The 18,566-nt window shown below is 37.9% G+C and overlaps 1 pseudogene; it reads left to right on the top strand.

Annotated features, from left to right (window-relative positions):
- The first annotated feature begins 16,808 nt into the window (after positions 1 to 16,808).
- LOC146398927 (olfactory receptor 10AG1-like) lies at positions 16,809 to 17,740 on the top strand (annotated as a pseudogene).
- Positions 17,741 to 18,566: the final 826 nt, after the last annotated feature.

Here is an 18,566-nt window from a genome sequence, read left to right on the forward strand (position 1 = left end):
GGTTTCTGTGACAGTGACTAGAGCTGGCTGTAGCAGCTGCAACTCTTCCGAGGTGTGGTGGTAACTAGGCCAGTGGCAACAGTGGCCTTAAATTCAACTATTTAAATTTGCCAATAACTTTCTTTTTTTTATTACTCAAATGAATTTATCACATCTGTAGTTGCATAATGATAATAACAATCTGATTTCACAGGATTTCCGTCCCACAGCCCAAGCACATCCCCCCACCCCCCAAACTGTCTCCTCTGGAGACCATAAGTTTTTCAATGTCTGTGAGTCAGCATTGGTTCTGCAAAGAAGTTCCGTCTGTCCTTTTTTCAGATTCCACATGTAAGTGAAAGCATTTGAGGTTGGTGTCTCTCTTGTATGGCTGACTTCACTTAGCATGATAGTTTTTAGGTCCATCCATATTGCAAAAAATGCTGGTATTTCATTCTTTTTAATGGCTGAGTAATATTCCATTGTGTATATGTACCACATCTTCTGGATCCACTCCTCTGTCGATGACTATTTAGGTTGTTTCCATGTCTTGGCTATTGCAAATACTGTGCAATGAACATTGGAGTACATGTGTCTTTGCAAGTCATGGTTTTCTCTGGATAGATGCCCAGGAGTGGGATTGCTGAATCAAATGATAGTTCTATGTATAGTTTTCTGAGGAATCTCCATACTTCATTACAGAGTGGTTGTACCAATGTACAATCCCACCAACAGTGCACTAGGGTTCCTTTTTCTCCACACCCTCTCCAGCACTTAATGTTTGTAGACGTTTGGATGATGGCCATTCTGGCTGGTGTAAGGTGGTACCTCATCGTGGTTTTGATTTGCATTTGTCTAATGCTGAGTTATGTTGAACATCTTTTCATGTGTTTTTTGGCTATCCATATGTCTTCTTTGGAGAACTGTTTGTTTAGATCTTCTGCCCGTTTTTGGATGGGGTTGCTTTCTTTTTTTGGGTATGTAGCTGAAGAAGTTGTTTATAAATTTTGGAGAAGAATTCCTTGTCAGTTGATTCACTTGCAAAGATTTTCTCCATTCTGTGGGGTGTCTTTTTGTGTTGTTTAGGGTTTCCTTTGCTGTGCAGAAACTTTTAAGTTTGATTAGGTCCCATTAGTTTATTTTTGTTTTTGTTGTCAATACTCTGAGCGGTAGATCTGAGAAGATGTTGCTGTCATTTATGTCAGAGAGTGTTTGGCCTATGTTTTCCTGTAGGAGTTTTATAGTGTCTGGTCTTCAGTCTAGGTCTTTAATCCATTTGGAGTTTATTTTTGTGTCTGGTGTTAGGGAGTGTTCTAATTTCATTCTTTTCCATGTGGCTGTCCAGTTTTCCTAGCGCCACTTATTGAAAAAGCTGTCATTTCTCTATTGTATATTCTTGCCTCTTTTGTCATAGATGAATTGACTTTAGGTGTGTGGGTTTAATTCTGGGCTTTCTATCCTGTTCCACTGATCTATATTTCTGTCTTTTTCCAGTACTATAAGGTGTTTGATGATTGTTGCTTTGTAGCATAGTCTGAAGTTCGGGAGCCTGATTCCTTCAGCTCCATTTTGCTTTTTCAGGATGTCTTTGGCTATTCTGGGTCTTTTGTGCTTCCAAACAAACTTTGAACTATTTTGTTCGAGTTCTGTGAAAAATGTCCTTGGTAATTTGATAGGGATTGCATTGAATCTATAGATTCCCTTGGGTAGTATAGTCTCTTTGATAATATTGACTCTTCCAATCCAAGAGCATGGTATATCTTTCCATCTATTTGTGTCATCTTTGATTTCTCTCATCAGTGTCTTATAGTTTTCAGAGTACAGGTCTTTTGTTTCTTTAGGTAGGTTTACTCCTAGGTATTTTATTCTTTTGGATGCGATGGTAAACAGTATTGCTTCTCTGATTTCCTTTTCTGCTCTTTCATTGTTAGTGTATAGAAATGCTCTCAATTTCTGCATATTAATTTTGTATCCTGAGACTTTGCCAAATTCTTGGATGAGCTCTAACAGTTTTCTGGTAGAGTCTTTAGAATTCTCTAGGTATAGTATCATGTCATCTGCAAATAGGTATAGTTTTACTTCTTCTTTCCAATTTGGATTTCATTTATTTCTTTTACTTCTCTGGTTGCTGTGGCTAGGACTTCCAGAACTATGTTGAAGAGTAGTGGTGAGAGTGGACATCCTTGTCTTGTTCCTCATCTCAGCGGGAATTCTTTCAGTGTTTCACCATAGAGAATGATGTCCGCTGTGGGTTTGTCATATATGGCCTTTATTATGTTGAGGTAGGTTCCCTCTATGCCCACTTTCTGAAGGATTTTTATCAGAAATGGGTGTTGGATTTTGTCAAAGGATTTTTCCGCATCTGTTAAGAGGATCATATGGTTTTTATTCTTCAGTTTGTAAATGTGGTGTATCACACTGATGGATTTGCGGATATTGAAGCACCCTTGCATCCCTGGGATAAATCCCACTTGATCATGATGTACAACCCTTTTAATGTATTGTTGAATGCAGTTTGCTACCATTTTCTTGAGGATTTTTGCATCAATGTTCATCAGTGATATTGACCTGTAATTTTCTTTTTTTGTGGAATTGTTGTCTGGTTTTGGTACCAGGGTGACAGTGGCCTCATAGAATGAGTTTGGGAGTATCCCTTCCTCTGTAATTTTTTTGGAATACTGTCAGAAGGAGAGGTGTTAGCTCTTCTCTAAATGTTTGATAGAATTCGCCTGTGAAGCCATCTGGTCCTGGACTTTTGTTTGTTGGAAGTTTTTTAATCACAGTTTCAATTTCAGTTCTTGTGATGGGTCCATTCATCCTTTCTATTTCATCTTGGTTTAGCCTTGGAAGATTGTACTTTTGTAAGAATTTGTCCATTTCTTCTAGGTTTTCCATTTTATTGGCATATAATTTCATATAGTAGTCTTTTATGATCCTTTGTATTTCTGTGATGTCTGTTGTTACTTCTCCTTTTTCTTTTCTAATTTTATTGATTTGAGTCCTCACTCTTTTTTTCTTGATAAGTCTGGCTAAGGGTTAATCAATTTTGTTGATCTTTTCAAAGAACCAGCTTTTCGTTTCATTGATCTTTTCTATGGTTTTCTTTGTTTCTCTTTCATTGATTTCTCCTCTGATCTTTATGGTTTATTTCCTTCTACAAACTTTAGGTTTTGTCTGTTCTCTCTCGAGCTGCTTTAGAAGTAAATTTAGCTTGTTTATTTGGGCTTTTTCTTGTTTCCTGAGGTGGGCTTATATTGCTATAAACTTTCCTCTTAGGACGGCTTTTGCTGCATTCCATAGGTTTTGGAGTGTTGTATCTTCATTGTCATTTATTGCCAGGTATTTTTTAATTTCCTCTGATTTCTTCAGTGATCCATTCATTGTTTAGTAGCATGTTGTTGAGTCTCCACGTGTTTGTTTTTTGCAGTTTTTTTCTTGTTGATTTCCAGTCATATAGCATTGTTGTTGGAAAAGATGCTTGATATGATTTCAATTTTCTTAAAGTTACTGAGGTTGGATTTGTAGCCCAGGATATGGTCAGTCTTAGAGAATGTTCCATGTGCACTTGACAAGAATGTGTATTCTGTTGCTTTTGGATGGAATGGCCTATAAACATCTATTAAGTCCATCTGGTTTAATGCGTCATTCAGGGCCTGTGTTTCCTTATTGATTTTCTGTCTGGTTGATCTGTCCATTGCTGTAAGTGGGGTGTTAAAGTCCCCCACTATGACTGTGTTATTGTCTATTTCTCCTTTTAAGGTTGTTAGCAGTTGCCTTATATATGGTGGTGAACCTGTGTTGGGTGCATATTTATTTAAAATTATTAGATCATATTCTTGGATTGATCCATTGATCATTATGTAATGTCCTTCTTTGTCCCTGAAAATATTCTTCATTTTAAAGTCTACTTTGTCTGATATGAGTATTGCTACTCCAGCTTCCTTTTGATCCCCGTTTGCATGAAATACTTTCTTCCATCCTCTCACTTTCAACTTGTATGTGTCCCTAGAAGTGAAGTGGGTCTCTTGAAGACAGCATATATATGGGTCGTTTTTGTATCCATTCAGCCAGTCTGTGTCTTTTGGTTGGGGCATTTAGTCCATTAACATTTAAGGTAATTATTGATATGTATGTTCTTATTGCCATTTTATTAATTGCTTTGGATTTGCTTTTGCTGCTCTTTTTTCTTTCCTTCTTCTCTTGTTCTTTTCTGCCTAGAGAAGTTCCTTTAGTATTTGTTGTAAGGCTGGTTTAGTGTTGCTGAATTCTCTCAACTTTTGCTTATCTGCAAAGGTTTTGATTTCTCCTTCAAATCTGAATGAGATCCTTGCTGGGTAGAGTAATATTGGTTGGAGGTTTTTTCCTTTCATCACGTTAAGTATGTCATGCCACTACCTTCTGGTCTGCAGAGTTTCTGTTGAAAAATCTGCCAATAACCTTATTGGGGTTCCCTTGTATGTTACTTGTTTCTTTTCCTTAGCTGCTTTCAAGATTTTCTCTTTGTGTTTAATTTTGGTCAGTTTGATTAATATGTGTCTCAGGGTATTCCTCCTTGGATTTATTTTATATGGTACTCGTGTGCTTCCTGTATTTGAGTGGGTGGTTCCTTTCCCATATGAGGGAAGTTTTCGGCTATTATCTCTTGGAATATTTTTTCTGTCCCCTTCTTTCTCTCTTCTCCTTCCGGCTCCCCTATTATACTGATGTTGGTGCGTTTAACATTGTCCCAGAGTTCTCTGAGACTCTCTTCATTTGTTTTCAATCTTTTTTCTCTTTTCTGTTATGCATCCATTATTTCCACTAATCTGTCCTCCACCTCACTTATTTGTTCTTCTAACTCCTGTATTCTGCTGTTAGCTGCTTCTAGTGAATTTTTTTTTTCAGTTATTGTATTTTGCATCACTTCTTCTTTAAGTTTTATATCTTGTATCTCCTTGCTCAGTGTTTCCTGTAAGTTATCCATCTTTGCCTCCAGTTTATTTCCAATGTCTTGCATCATCTTCAGCATCAACAGTCTAAAGTCTTTTACCTGGAGGCTAAGAATCTCCTCCTCACTTAGCTGTTTTTCTGGGGTTTTTCCTTTCTCCCTCATCTGAGTTATAGTTCTCCATCTTGTCATTTTTAGAGGATTTGGTGTGGTGACCTTTTTACAGATAATAGAGTTGTAGCCTCTCTTACTTCTGATGTCTGCCCCCTTGTGGCTGAAGTTGGTATGGGGTCTTGGTGTAGGCTTCCTGATGGGAGGGGCTGATGTCTGCCCCCCCCCCCCCCCCCCCCGTAGGAGGAACTGCTTCTAATCCCTCTAGTGGGAGGGGCTTAGTCTCTGGATGCCTGAGGGGTCTTTAGGTAGCCTCCTTACTGAGGGGTGGGGCTGTGATCCCACCTGGATTGTTGTTTGCCCTGTAGCTTCTCAGCAGCTGACTGATGGGTGGGGCCAGATTTTCCTAAAATGGCCACCTCCAGAGAAAGGCATGGCTGCTGAATATTCCTGAGAGCTTTGCTTTCACTGTCCTTCCCTCACAACAAGCCCCATTCACCCCTGTTTTCCCAGGATGTCCTCCAAGTACTGCAGTCAGGTTTCACCCAGATTCCTATGGAGACCTCACTCTGCCCTGGGACCCAGTGCATGTGAAAGTATGTGTACGCCTTTTAAGAATGGGGTTTCCATTTCCCCCATTCCTTTGGAGCTCCTGTGCATAAGCCTCACTGGCTTTCAATGCCAGATGCCCCGGGGCTCTTTCTCCCTGTGCCAGATCCCCACACGTGTGTGTTTGATTTGGGGCTCAGAACTCTCACTCCTGTAGGTGAGTCTCTGTGAACCAGTTAGTTTCCCGTCTGTGGAGCTTCACACTGTGGATGTATGGGGTTGTTTATATAGTGAAATCGCCCCTCCTACCTCTTGATGTGTCCTCCTCTTTTTCTTCTGGAGTAGGATATCTTTTTTAAGGTTTCCGGTCCATTTGGGTGAAGATTGCTCAGGCTTTAGTTGTGAATTTTTTTGTTTTTAGGAGGGAATTTGAGCTCCAGTCCTTCTATTCTGCCATCTTAATTGGAGTCCTTTTACTTCACATTTAAATGGCAAAATTTTTAGGCCTTTATATAGGATTTCTTTTCATGCAAATCCAAGGATGAAGTATCATCTTAAACCTACAAGAGCAATCCTATGGCAAACAAGAATCATGAAGCTGAGTAACTCTCAGTAGAGTGAGGTGACTGCAGATGTTACAATTCAACTGGGTTTTTTTTGTTTGTTACTGGGTTATCATTTTTCTCTCATGAATTGAAATTGTCAATATCTTTACCAAATGGCCAAACACAAATTTTGTTAGGATTAAATATGAGGATGGTAAAGTTTCTTAGACAAGAGTCTGTCAGATGTCTTGTCACTAAATGCCCTTTCCTACTGAGGGCAGCATCTATAATTCTGCCGTGAGAATGGCAAGTGAGGAGTTAAAGGTATGATACTGATCTAAATACATTAGTTATATCCGTCTAAACACACATCTAAATTAGTGACCTGGTAAGGTGGACACAAGGAAATGTCTCAAGGACTTAGAAAAGTCTTAGGGAATGTATCCTTGGTGCTTCCCTACAGAAATATGACCTGTAAGCTTTATGTGTAAAATAAAGTAAACTAACATAAAAGAAGTGGAGTCTGAATCCTAAGTCACTTGATCACCTTTATCCTAGGATGTGATATTATTAAGTGCATCACTGACTAACTTAAGTCAGTTAGGGGTCCTAATTTAATTTATGGCACACAAACCAAACTTCCTATTTCACTAGGAGGTTAAGATAAAGAGAATAATGTTTTGAGCTGCCACTGTAGCATGGAGGGTTAAGATTCCAAGTGCAGGGGCTCAAGTCACTGCTGAGGCACAGGTTCTATCCCTAGCCCAGCACAGTGAATTAAAGGATCCAGTGTTGTCATAGCTATGACATAGTTCTCTGTTTCAGCTTGGATTCAATCCATGGAATGAGAACTTCCAACTGCTCTGAGTGCAGCCATAAAATTTAAAAAGTTAAAGTAAAATTAAATTAAAAAAAGAAGAATGATAGAATAATGGCCCCTGAGAGATAAGCCCAAATCCTTGGAAATTATAAATATGCTACCCTACTTGAAGAAATAGGCTTCGTCAATAGGATTAATGTCAAAAACTGTTGAGATGGGGAGATTATCTGAGTAGTTCCCATCTGACCACACAAGCGCTAAAAGAGGAAAATAAAGAAATAAAGGTGTTTTCCAAAAATATGTTATGAAAAACCAATCAGGGATAATGAGATCTGGTGCCAAAGACACTTGGGGTCATGAGCCAAGGAATGCCATGGTCTCTTAAAGTTGAAAATGACATTTAGCTGGCAGCCCACAAGGAAAAATTCTTCAGATACATGGCCTCAAGGAAGTAAGCTCTGCCAACAATCTAACTGAACAAGAAGAAGTGAATCCCTACTAAAGCATAGAAGAAGAAATTCAGCCCTGCTGACACTTTAATTATGGCTTGGTGAGACACGTTTTTGGACCCATGATAAATAAAACTCTGAGGTAATAAATGTGTTATCTCCTATGCCACTCATTTGTGGTAATTTATTACAACAGCAAGAGAAAAGTAATACAGAGATTCACATAAAACTATGTACACGTTGTTGTAGACATGCCCATGATATACCAGGGTAAATCTTCTATCCCTAAACCAATTTACTATACATTTTGGATGTTTGAAATATTCATTTCCCAGCCTCCTTTCCAGTTGAATGTGAGGAGATGACTCAATTCTAGTTAATGAGATGAATGTATATGTCAGAATGGGTTCTGTCCTCTGCTTTACCTTTTCCTTCTTGGAAGGTGCAGAAGTCATATCTAAGAATGGGGAAGCAGGAAGACGTAAGAAACATGGCTCTCCAAGGTCCTTAGGTTTCCTAATTCTGAATTTTTTGGAAGTGGGGAGCTATGCCCAGTGCATGCAGATGTTCTCAAGCTGGGGATCAAAACACTGCCACAGTAGCAAGCTGAAACCCTTCAGTTACAATGCCTGATCCTTAACTCACAAAAGAACTCCCTACTTCTGAATTTATAATGACAGAGAAATAGCTTCTTTTAATTTATGACATTAACTGAGACACTGCATTTTTTTTAGAACATCTTGGCTTATGTTGCAGGTAATGTGTAATCATAAATTACTGGTCTTATAAGGATTCTATTTCTTAATAATCACAAAATACAGGAAAAGGGGCAAATAATTTAGGTAATGGATGGTATGGACAGGTATGTTTTTGGTTGTTGTGCCAAACTCCCTGAGTGGCAGGCAGAAAGTTTTAGTTCAATTAAGAAATGACCTGGGGAAGGCAGTGATCTTGAGAGAGAATGTTTCCTATTTAAAGAGCACTATGTTATGACAGTGGAACATATTATAGATGATGGCTATCCTCTCTTTCAAATAAAGTTGAATTAGCTAACTGCCAAAAGAAAAATTCTCATTTTCTCTCTTTTAATTCCATTCATAAAGGTAAGCATTATATTTAAATTTGATGTAAAAAGGTAATCAAGATTTTTGTCCAATATCAAATTTAGTTTTAAATGAATCTGTTTATATATAGCATCAGCAAAAGACCATTCCTTTCTGAAAATTTATTTTTTATTTATTTATATTACTCAATGAATTTATTACATTTGCAGTTGTACAATGATCATCACAATCCAGTTTTATAGAAATACTATAAATACTTTCTGAAAATTTAAAAAGGAATCCTTTCTTGTTACTATTGTTGCTTAATTTCAAAACCCTCATTCAGATAGCTTTTTATTTTCCTGATTCATATCATTATACTATGTAATGAAAAAATACAAAGTACTTGGTACTCTAACAAGCCAGTGTAGATTAAGGACCTCTTCATATTCATCATAATCTTCTTAAGTGCTAACATTTATAGTGATTATTATATGTTAAGCAAATATTTAAATAATTTTCATGTATTAAATCTGGAGATAGCCCCTAAAATTTATTGTAGATAACTAAATAGGAACATAATAAGTGGACTTTTTAAAAAGGGTTTACATCCTACTAAACATCAAAGGCATCCTTTGTTAAAATTAAGTTCTATGGTACATAAATCTGAAAACACTAAAGGGATAATGATATGTTTTAATTTTTAACTTTAGATAATTATCCTAAAGGAAATAGGCTTCTGAAATTCAGTCATCAATTTTAGATTTTTATTCCATATCTTCAATTTGATCTTATAAACTTGTTCTAAATTGTAATATATGCATTTTGATGATAGATGGTATATATGTTTTCATAATCTTCACACCAAAGAAAATCATTGCTATGCTAGAAAGAACAGAAAAATAAACATCAATTATATGAGTAAAAACAAAAGTGAGTGACAGCATAAGATTAATTATTTAGTGGTTTTCTTTCTGAGTTGTGCAAACAGAAGTCTGTAAAGGTTTCCAGAAGTCAGAAATCCATAAATTTGAAGGGAGAAATTTGAAGGAAGAAATTTGAAGATTTGAGGAAACAAAAAATTTTGGCGATTTTGAGAAATGAAGATTAAGTATAATTTGTGTAGGGTTTGAATAAATTTAATATTTCTTATGTTACATACAGTTTTGAATTGCTAATTTCATTTGATGTTCATAAAATCTTGTTCCATTTGACAAATAAAAACTTAAGACTAAAAGGGTTTCAGTAAATATGGACACTATATATTTTTTTTCTCATTTCTAGTTCTCTTTTTTCTTTTTTTATCATTTATTTACATATTTTTTTCTACTGTACAGCATGTTGACCCAGTTACACTTACATGTATACATTCTTTTTTCTCACATTATGTGTTCATCATAAGTGACCAATGTTCACAGTGCTACACAGCAGGATCCCATTGCTAATCTGATTGCAAGTTCTGTTTTTCTTAATTTTTTCTGGCTATTTTTTTTGTATTGAATTTCATTGTTTTTCAAATATACTACCCTACTTGAACAGTAAGGAATAATTTAGAAAGAGGATAAAAAACTATAAAAGACCTTACTTAGAGTGTACATATAATAAAAAAAATAAAGCAGGTGGCAATCTCTGAAGGCAATGTTTAGCCCACTACATGTAGATTTGCGATGCATGCTGGTCCCAAATGACTTGCAATTCATTCAACAGGCAGTTTGAATCAGTATACAAGTACTACATTCTACATTGAATTAAATAAGTGAATAAGACATGGACAAATGCATCAGGATGAGATAGCAAAAAAAAAAAGCATTGTTGTATAGTCTTTGACAAATGATATCATTTCTTAATATTATAGTATTAGTACTATCACCTCTTAACAATTAGTTTTTGACCATTTTAAAGACACAGTTATTGTATTTTTACATTTCCCATTTTCTTTGGGAGAATTGTATACAATGGGCGATGTTTAAATATTTTCTGTACATTAATATGTAGTCTGGAATATTGTAGGTGGTAAAATAAATTACTATTTAAATTTCCTTTTCTAACTCACAGGAAATCCTCAGCATTCACAAGTTTTAGATCAATAATTGCTTCTGCCCCATATGTGTCTACATTTTTATAGCTGAAATGTTGAGCTTTGTCCTCCCTAATACCTGTAGAATATGGATATATGTGTCTCATTTTTGCAAGTATTTAATCTCTGTAAACTCTCAAATCAGTTAACACATACTATGAAAATTATGTCCATGTTTAAAACAATGAAATAATTTGCTACTTCTCCCAGAATGAGTCAAAAAAAAAGTATAATTTCAAAACACACACACATAACCACACACACACCACTGAAGGCATGCTTGAACTATACCAGGAGGGAGGATAAAGGCAGTCTGAATTGTGGGTAAGAATTAATACTTACGATTTATGGATTATTCTTTTTTTTAATAATTTTTTTACTTTCCCACTGTACAGCGAGGGGGTCACGTTATCCTTACATGTATACATTACAATTACATTTTTCCCCCACCCTTTCTTCTGTTGCAACATGAGTATCTAGACAAAGTTCTCAATGCTATTCAGCAGGATCTCCTTGGAAATCTATTCTAAGTTGTGTCTGATAAGCCCAAGCTCCCGATCCCTCCCACTCCCTCCCCCTCCCATCAGGTAGCCACAAGTCTATTCTCCAAGTCCATGATTTTCTTTTCTGAGGAGATGTTCATTTGTGCTGGATATTAGATTGCAGTTATAAGTGATATCATATGGTATTTGTCTTTGTCTTTCTGGCTCATTTCACTCAGGATGAGATTCTCTAGTTCCATCCATGCTGCTGCAAATGGCTTTATGTCATTCTTTTTATGGCTGAGTAGTATCCCCTTGTGTATATATACCACCTCTTCCGAATCCAATCATCTGTCGATGGACATTTGGATTGTTTCCATGTCCTGGCTATTGTGAATAGTGCTGCAATGAACATGAGGGTGCATGTGTCTCTTTTAAGGAGAGTTTTGTCCAGATAGACGCCCAAGAGTGGGATTGCAGGGTCATATGGAAGTTCTATATATAGATTTCTAAGGTATCTCCAAACTGTTCTCCATAGTGGCTGTACCAGTTTACATTCCCACCAACAGTGCAGGAGGATTCCCTTTTCTCCACAGCCCCTCCAGCACTTGTTCTTTGTGGATTTATTAATGATGGCCATTCTGAATGGTGTGAGGTGGTACCTCATGGTAGTTTTGATTTGCATTTCTCTTATAATCAGTGATGTTGAGCATTTTTTCATGTGTTTGTTGGCCATCTGTATATCTTCTTTGGAGAAATGTCTATTCAGGTCTTTTGCCCATTTTTCCATTGATTGATTGTTTTTTTTGCTGTTGGGTTGTATAAGTTGTTTATATATTCTAGAGATTAAGCCCTTGTCAGTTGCATCATTTGAAACGATTTTCTCCCATTCTGTAAATTGTCTTTTTGTTTTCTTTTGGGTTTCCTTTGCTGTGCAAAAGCTTTTCAGTTTGATGAGGTCTCATGGGTTTATTTTTGCTCTAGTTTCTATTGCTTTGGGAGACTGACTTGAGAAAATCTTCATGATGTTGATGTCAGAGAGTGTTTTGCCAATGTTTTCTTCTAGGAGTTTGATGGTGTCCTGTTGTATATTTAAGTCTTTCAGCGATTTGGAGTTTATTTTTGTGCATGGTGTGAGGGTGTGTTCTAATTTCATTGCTTTGCATGCAGCTGTCCAGGTTTCCCAGCAATGCTTGCTGAATAGACTTTCTTTTTCCCATTTTATGTTCTTGCCTTCCTTGTCAAAGATTAATTGACCATAGGTGTCAGGGTTTATTTCCGGATGCTCTATTCTGTTCCATTGGTCTGCCTGTCAATTTCATTTCTAGTGATGGGTCTGTTCAGTTGGTCTGTTCCTTCTTGATTCAGTTTTGGCAGGCTGTAAGATTCTAGAAAATTGTCCATTTTTCCCAGATTGTCAAACTTGTTGCCATATAGTTGTTCATAGTATTCTCTTATGGTTTTTTGCATTTCTGCTGTATCCGTTGTGATTTCTCCTTTTTCCTTTCTAATTTTGGTGATTTGGGTTCTTTCTCTCCTCTTTTTAGTGAGTCTGGCCAGGGATTTGTCAATTTTGTTCACCTTTTCAAAGAACCAGCTCTTGGTTTTATTCATTTTCTCTATTGATTTTTGAGTCTCTATTTTATTGATTTCTTCTTTGATCTTTATAATTTCCTTCCTTCTGCTGACTTTAGGACTTTTTTGTTCTTCTTTTACTAATTTGTTTAGGTGGAGGGTTAAGTTGTCAATTTGGGATCTTTCTTCTTTTTTGAGAAAGGCCTGTATTGCTATAAATTTCCCTCTGAGCACTGCTTTCGCAGCATCCCAGAGATTTTGAGAGGTGGTGTCTTCAGTATCCTTTGTTTCAAGGTAGTTTTTAATTTCCTTCTTGATTTCCTCTTTGACCCATTGTTTTTTTAGTAGCATGTTGTTTAGTCTCCATGCAGTAGGTTTTCTCTCTTTCCTTTTCCCATGGTTGGTTTCTAATTTCATGGCATTGTGGTCAGAGAAGATACTTGAGATAATGTCTATGCTCCTAAATTTATTGAGATTCGCTTTGTGTCCCAATATGTGGTCGATTCTTGAGAATGTTCAATGTGCATTTGAGAAGAATATGTATTCTGATTTTTTTTGGATGTAGTGTCCTAAAGATTTCAATTAAGTCTAATTTTCTATTGTTTCTGTCAAGATCTCTGTTGCTTTATTGGTTTTCTGTCTAGAGGATCTGTCCATTGGAGTCAGTGGGGTATTAAATTCTCCTACTATGATTGTGTTCCCATTGATGTCTCCCTTTATGTCTGTTAATATTTGTTGTATGTATCTGGGTGCTCCTGTATTTTGGGCATATACATTGGTTATAGTAACATTCTCTCTTGGATGGATCCCTTAATCATTAAGTAGTGTCCTTCTTTGTCTTTCTTTATATCTTTTGTTTTAAAGTCTATTTTGTTTGATATGAGTATTGCAACTCCTGCTTTCCTGTCATGTCTATTGGCAAGAAACATTTTTTTCCACCCCTTCACTTTCAATCTATATGTATACTTTGTCCTGAGGTGAGTTTCTTGTAGGCCGCATATTGAAGGTTTTTGCCTTTTTATCCACTCAGCCACTCTGTGTCTTTTGATTGGAGCATTAAGTCCATTGACATTTCAAGTGATAATTGATAGATGATTATTTATTGACATTTGAACCTCGTGTTCCAGTTGATTCTATGGTTCTCCATTCTTCCTTTCTTTTTTTGGTTGGATGGTCTCCTGTTATTATCTGCTTCAGTGTTTTTTTTTTTTTCTTTCATTTTTCTGCGAATGCAATTTTTGGTTGTGGCTTTTGGTTGCCCTGTTTTTTTAAAGTATGCTTACCCCTTCCTATAATTGTGTGTTTTAGCCTGATGGTGCTGTAGGTTCAAACACTTCATTACTATATTAAAATTAAGAAGAGAAACAAACAAAAAAAGGGTCTATTTATTTCTTAACATCCCTTGCCCACATTTTACGATTTTGATGACTCTTTTTTTCTTTTTAATTTTATTTTGTTTGAAGTATGTTCATGATTAAATCTGTATGCTGGCTTATTTGAGTGAGTGCTCTCTGATTGTGGTTTCCTCAATCCTAGTCTTCTTCTTTTTGTCCTCCCTTTCTTTCCTTCCTTTTTTTTGTTGCAATTTTAATTTTATTTCTCCTTCTATTTTAAATGATATTCTTGCTGGATAGAGTATTCTAGATTGCATATTTTTTTCCTTTTAGCACTTTAAATATCTCTTGCCATTCCCTCCTGGCATGTAGTGTTTCTGTAGAGAAATCAGCTGATATTCTTATGGGGGTTCCCTTGTAGGTAACATTGTGTTTTTCTCTTGCTGCCTTTAGGATTCTCTCTTTATCACTAATTTTTTTTTTGTCTTTTTGCTATTTCTTTGGGCCACTCTTGCAGCATGTGGGGGTTCCTAGTCTAGGGGTCGAATTGGAGCTGTAGCCACTGGCCTACACCAGAGCCACAGCAATGCAGGATCCGAGCCGCGTCTGCAACCTATACCACAGCTCTCAGCAACGCCATATCCTTAACCCACTGAGCAAGGGCAGGGACCGAACCTGCAACCTCATGGTTCCTAGTCAGATTCATTAACCACTGCGCCATGATGTGAACTCCTATCACTAACTTTTGCCATTTTTATTATAATGTGTCTTGGTGTGGGTCTATTTGGGTTCAACTTGTTTGGGGCCCTCTGTGATTCCTTTATCTTGATCTCAGTATCCTTTAATTTTGGGAAGTTTCCAGTGATAATTTCTTCAAATACATTTTCCATCCGCTTATCTTTTTCTACTCCTTCTGGAATTCCTATTATGCTCAGATTGACCCACTTTATAATATCTCATAGGTCTCTTATGTTGCTCTCATGTTTTTCATTTGTTTTTCTGTCTGCTTACCTGATTGGGTGATTTCCATTATTCTATCTTCCACATCACTGATTTGTTCTTCTGCATTGTTCATTCTGGTTTTTACTGCCCTTAGCTCAGTTTGTATCTCTGCAAATGAATGTTCTAGTTTTTCTTGGCTCCTCATATTTTCTAGCTCCTTTCTGAGGGTGTATGCATTACTGTTCATATCTTCTCTTAATTCCTTCAGTATTTTCCCTATTTCTCTTTTGAACTCTAGGTCTGTCAGACTGCAGAGATCTGTTTCATTGTGACTGCTTTAGGTCTCCTGTTGGTGTAACTGGGGGTGGTTTCTCAGCTTCTTCATCTTGTTTACTGTTTTCTTTTTCCTGGTGGAGTTGTACTCTCCATGGCTGGGCAGTGTTTGCCTTGTCACTGCCATGGAATGTTTCCTAAGGGCTGGAGCTGTTGGTCAGTCTTTTTTGAGGCAGTGTGGCTTTTTGGAGGGTGGGTGGGTCCAACAGGGTCTCTCTGAAGCAAAGGAGGACTTCCTGAGGGCAGACAAAACTGGGAGGTCCACGTCACAATGAGAGCAGATTTCACTCAGCCGGCAGAGCTTTCTCTGGTGTTTTTGGCCTGTGGGATTTTTGCAGGGGGCTGGTGGTTCTGGGAAGCTGTTCTGCAGGAGTCCAGCACCCCCTGGGGGCTGGAGCAGCTATCTGTGTCACTGAGAACCTGAGAGGCTCTTCCCCAGGGCAGCCCGGCTTTGAAGGCCTGTCCTAGAATGTAGGCAGATCTTTTCACAGCCCAGCCAAGTTTGTTCTAGCTTTTCTGGGCTGCAGGCCTTTTCCCGGGGCTGGCAGTGTTTGGTGCTGCTCCACGGGGGTGTAGCCCCTCCAAAGGGCAAGCAGGCCAGGGCAGGGACTGCCCCTTTGGTGGTAGGCTTCTGGCAATGTTGAGGCCAGCCCTCCCAGATAGCAGGCAGACCCAGGTCTGACATGTGCATAAGGGGTGGCAGTGGGGATGCACTGGTAAGAACAGCTTTCTGATAGCGACAGGCCAATAAGCTCACTGTGGCATGAGGAGTATTATATGGGGGTCACCCCTTCTTCTCTCTCCTCCCAACACTGGCATAGACCCAGCTCTTCTCCCAGGTTCCCTCTGATGTGGCTTTCCACTTCCCCACCCTTAGTGTATTGCTCCCTCCCCTTGCAATGCTCTGCTTTCTAGTCTCCCAGGCAGTCTCTGCCCAGTCAAACTTGACAGACCAGTTCCTAGACCTCCCAAGCAGTCTCTGCTCCACCCCCCCCAGCCCTTTCCTGGGGACTAACCTCCGGAACCGAGGTCTCGGTGCCCAGCCTCCACTCAAGCTTCTCAATTTTTGGTGACTGTGCCAGTAGTTCAGATGATCTGTTCAGTTCTTACTCTGCTTTTCAGAACTCCGACTTACTGCTACACTCTTCTCTGCATCTGGAGATTCCTCCAATTTGGTTGATCTTTCCATCAAGTAGGTGACATTCCAGGGTGTGGGATCCCTTTCTCACCCACAGTTCCCTTTCGGGAGCACCCATCCAGCTCAGATTCCCCTTCTCTCACTTTCCTCTTTTCTCTTGTTTTACCTAGTAATGTCATGAGATTCTTGCTTTTATTGGATTTTAGGTTCTTCTGCCAGTGATTGGTTGCTGTTTTGTGTGAGTCGTTTATCACACAAAACTATTGATGTGTTTTTTTTTTGTTGTTGTGTCTGTGGGAGAGGGCAAGCATGTCCCCCTACTCTTTTGCCATCTTGTCTCCTCTCAACATATTTTTAGAACACATTTCAGGTTTGGTTTTCATAGGGAATTGAAAAATAAGAAGGAATATCATTCTATTTATACATAAGAAAAAAAGAACCCACAAAAATTAAATAATGGCATTTCCTGATTAAATCATACCCACAGGAAAAAAATGTGAAGAGATGGACGCATAAGACAATGTGTCCACAGTGATACAATTTGTACTTCTTGGATTTTCTGACCTTCCAAACCTCCAAGGTTTACTCTTTGGAGTGTTCTACATAATTTCTGTCATTATCTTAATTGGAAATAGCCTCATAATAATAATAACAAGGCCTGACACTACAATCCAAAAACCCATGTATTTTTTCCTGGCAAATTTTTCTTCTTTGGAAATCTGCTATGTTTCTGTCACTCACCCGAGGATTCTACTTAACCTTTGGACCCAGGATAGAAGAATTTCTATGCTGGATTGTGCCACTCAAATGTGCTTTCTCCTTATCCTAGGAACCACTGAATGTTTGCTCCTGGCCATGATGGCCTATGACCACTACATGGCCATTTGTAATCCTCTGCACTATCTTCTAGTCATGAACAACAAGATGTGTATCCAACTGGCTGTTGGCTCCTGGATCAGTGGAATCCCAGTGCAGATATGGCAAACCTGCCAGATTTACTCTCTGCATTTCTGTCATTCTAACCAAATAAACCACTTTTTCTGTGACATCCACCACTCCTCCATTCTGAAGCTAGCCTGTGGAGACACTTCTGTGCATGAGCTGTCTATGTAGTGTCTCTGTTGTTTGTTTCTGTCCCTTTCATGTTGATTCTTGCCTCTTATAGCAAAATCATTTCCACTATTCTGAGGTTTCCAACATCCAGAGGTCAGGCCAAAGCCTTATCCACATGTTCTTCTCACCTCTTGTTTGTGTTCTTATTTTTTTGATCTGCTACCATTACCTACTTAAGGCCCAAATCCAGTCAATCTGCAGGAATTGACAAACTGGTCTCTCTGTTTTACAACATTGTGACTCTGATGTTTAATCCCATTATACACAATCTAAGGAAAAAGGATGTGATTGCAGCATTCAGAAAAGTATTACTTAAAAAATAATTTGATGAATTTATTCATAAATGTTTTAAGATACTTAAAAAAAATTGGGTGCCTTTTTAAGGCCACGTCCACAGCATATGGACGTTCCCAGGACAGGGTTTGAATTGGACCTGCAGCTGCTGGCCTATCCTGTAGCCACAGCAATGACAGATCTGAGTTGCACCTGTAACCTGCAACATAGCTCAGGGCAACATCAGATCCTTAACCCACTGAGCAAGGCCAGGGATAAAACCAGCATCCTTATAGATACTAGTCAGTTTCTTAACTCGCTGAGCCACAACAGGAAATCCTTAAGATATTTTAAATGCTAATCCACTATTTACTGTGCTTAAATATTTACTAGGAAAATTATATTTAATACTCTATGTCTAAATAATAATAATGTCTTATGAATAAAAGCAAAATGTGCATCACATTTTTCATTAAAAATGACAACCAAATTTAATCTAAGATCTTTTTATTAAATTACACTGAAAATATGCAAGATTATTTACCTAAATTACTGCCCATATATTCATAATGGTGTTTGTTGATATTGTTTCTATAATATGGAAATTGGCCAAAATAAGTAACAGTAATGAATGTTTGAAGGAGGGATTGAATGAGTGAATGAGCAGATGTATATTGCTCTCCTCACCTCAGGCTCCTTAGAAAATATATGACTTTCAGAGAACCGACAATCTTTGGGAGCATGTTTATTTAACCCATAGTATACTCATGTGGAATTACTCTAATAACAATACCAAAAGAAAAGTTTTCAGACACTTAGTTCTCTTCCTAAGTGCATGTTATAACCAAATCTTCCACTTGGCTCTACTGATTTACT

This window comes from Sus scrofa, chromosome 10 (assembly GCF_054392235.1).
Source record: "Sus scrofa isolate SSC_HxYL_T2T_F1_AM1 chromosome 10, Sscrofa_HxYL_maternal_Yorkshire_Landrace_v2.0, whole genome shotgun sequence".
In the NCBI taxonomy this organism is placed as follows: Eukaryota; Metazoa; Chordata; class Mammalia; order Artiodactyla; family Suidae; genus Sus; species Sus scrofa.